The following is a 2,753-nucleotide window of genomic DNA, read 5'->3' on the forward strand; positions in this document are numbered from 1 at the left end:
GGCTTTACTATCAGTTTCTCTGTTCCCTTGTGAGCAACCATTGTCAAATATCGTGTTCTAAAATATTTTAAGCTGTTTCCAACTTTAAACAAATAAAATATTAATTTTTCGTCTCACAAGGGTATTTTGGTCATTTTTCTCAAAAATCTTAAAACTGGCTAAAACGTAATGTACAATTACAAAACACACAATTCATATTCAAAATGAGTTTAAAAGTCTAAAATCTTCATTTAAAATGAAATTATGGTTATTTGAATATAATAAGAAAATAAAAGAAATATTAAGTAAAATATTCTATTTTCTTATAAAACAATATTTATAGAGTTATACGTGAATAATTTTTATAACGTAAAAGCTAAATAAATTTATACATACTTAAATACAGTAAGCCAAAATATTTAATTTAATTTACAATAACAAGAGTGCCCCCGGATAAACAAAAGTAAAGAGGACTTTGAACCTACGGTTTGGAAAATGCAGATCCCACTGTAGTCCTCGATGAGATCAGCTATCTACAGTCTATATTGAACCTGAAATGGGTGGAAAGGAGGGTGGTGAGATTATAAAATCTCAATGAGTAAACAAACATCATCCTAAACATCTAGAGTTGAGTACATGGAGACAATAAAGTAAATCATCATAAACTGTGTTATAGCATTAGAACACATTTTTTTCGAAACACGTAAAGAGGCTTATGAATCTCATAAAAATCTAGGCTTGTGCCATAAATCCATTCTCGGGGACACCTTGGCCGAGGCATCCTACCGAGACCGCCAAGGCTATTAAAATTCACATTTCACATAAATCATGTTTTTGTTTTGAAAACATAGTCGTTCCTTGGCGTTGGCTGAGTTCCCCCTCACGTGGTGGTTTAGCGTGAAGTGAACCCTAAACTTTACCCCAGGAGATACCCTACGCGCCTCTCCGTTCGAGGTAAGAATATAATGGGGTTTACCGTGCCCCTCTAAAAGGCTGGTCCACAGAAACCCCCTACTGCAGTGATTAATTAATATATAATCCACCATATAATAAAACTCAATAACATGATATGGCAATTTTGTAATTCGTAGTTTTTTCAAGGTAACCAAACAATTCGCATTTCAATACAATTGCCAACTAGCCAATCATGCTCGATTTATCATAAGCCAGTTAATTTAAACAATCAAATTGCCACAATTAACAGTCTCCGTGTACTCTATTTTTCAAAATCACTATTAATTTCAAAACAATTTATAATTTAATTTCATTGAAACTCATTTATTCATAAAACATGAAAATTTATCTTTTTAAATTCCTTTTTCCATAGAATTCATGAAAGCATCTAAAAACCACCCTAGATAATTAAAATGATAGTAAGTTTACTCACTATGTCTAGAATGCAGACTTTCGAAGCACTCTGTCTACTGGTCCTCGGATGCAATTTCCTTGCCTTTATCGGAGGACTCACCACCTTGACACAATACAAAATCGAGAGTTTCACCAAGTTGGTACTAAATCAAAATTAAATTAATTTAGATTACCAATGCATGATATGGAATGCAAAATGCACTGGTAACTATCTAAACCCGGTATTGGCCTAATTCGTCTTATCACCCGATTAAATTCCTAACGGGTCCGTTTAAACTCCAATTTAATTCTTTTCAGTTTCTATACCTCAATTGCACCCAAATTAACTTAATGTCCCTCAGTGTGGTGCAAATTATCAGTCCCAACAGCAAATTACGAAAATACCCCTAGTGGGTAAAAATTCATATTTTTGCTCCGAAAATTCCCATTATTTTTCTAGGCTCTTAATTCAACATTCCTTAACCAATTCTCCTAGAATAAAATCAAACTCATCCTCACTCACTACATGGTAAATTCAGCCATTAATGGTTGGGGGAGAAAATAAATTCTTTTCTTGTTGTTTTGTTTCTAAATATGCTAAACTAACTAAAAACACTAACATAAATTAAAATCAAATAAATCCAACAACTTTCTCTCTCCTAACCCATTTTTTCAGAATTTAATTCATCATGAAAACATGTAATTTAATCATGGAAAATAAAGAGAAATGCTTGGGAATAAGAAAACTCAAGCTTAATAGAAAAAACTCACCTTTTTCACTTAATTTCCTTGAAAATTCACACTTTTTCTTTGATTTTCTCTCTCTAGGGTTTTGTTTTTGTTTTCTCTCTCTTCTTGCTGGTTTGGCCGGCCATGGGGTGGAAGATGGGCTGATTTTGTGCCTTTTAAAAAGGAAAATAATAAATTAATAAAGGCATGACACATGGCATCATGTCATTGGCCCGTTTTTAAAATTTTAAAAATTTAAACATTTTATCTCCACCACATGTTTAGTCAAGGGTCAAAGATGAAGACAAGGAAGACCATGTGCTGGAAAAAATATCCTGGTGGTGGAAAATTACAATTTTGCCCCTGAGGTGGCAAAATTACCATTTTACCCCTATACTCCAAATTATACCGAAATTAAAATTTTTCACTTCTAAACCTCAAATCATACTTCAATAAGTCAAATTATACTCTAATAAGTCAAATGGGGTCAAAAAAAATCTTTTCTAAAATTCCCATTTTGTCCCCAGGTGGCAAATGACCATTTTGCCCCTAGTTAGTGAAAATTCCGATTTGACTCCAAATTGATCCTCAAACTCCAAATTACCATTTTAAGTCATCCATGAACTATGAAACTCTTAATCTCACCTTAAAATTCCTATTTGATCTAGTTCGAGGATTAAATAAACTTTGTTGTACCT

General features: G+C 32.8%; 1 long non-coding RNA gene across 1 annotated transcript; it reads right to left on the bottom strand.

The window, feature by feature from the left end:
* Positions 1 to 335: 335 nt before the first annotated feature.
* On the bottom strand, positions 336 to 2,195 carry LOC148760198 (uncharacterized). Its single transcript, XR_016023325.1, has 3 exons — positions 2,098 to 2,195; positions 1,367 to 1,450; positions 336 to 530 (listed from the first exon to the last, which is right to left on the bottom strand). It is a non-coding gene; the product is annotated as an uncharacterized LOC148760198 (long non-coding RNA).
* Positions 2,196 to 2,753: the final 558 nt, after the last annotated feature.

The sequence above is a fragment of the Theobroma cacao genome, unplaced genomic scaffold (genome assembly GCF_053813885.1).
Source record: "Theobroma cacao isolate CCN51 unplaced genomic scaffold, ASM5381388v1 tig011, whole genome shotgun sequence".
Taxonomy (NCBI): Eukaryota; Viridiplantae; Streptophyta; class Magnoliopsida; order Malvales; family Malvaceae; genus Theobroma; species Theobroma cacao.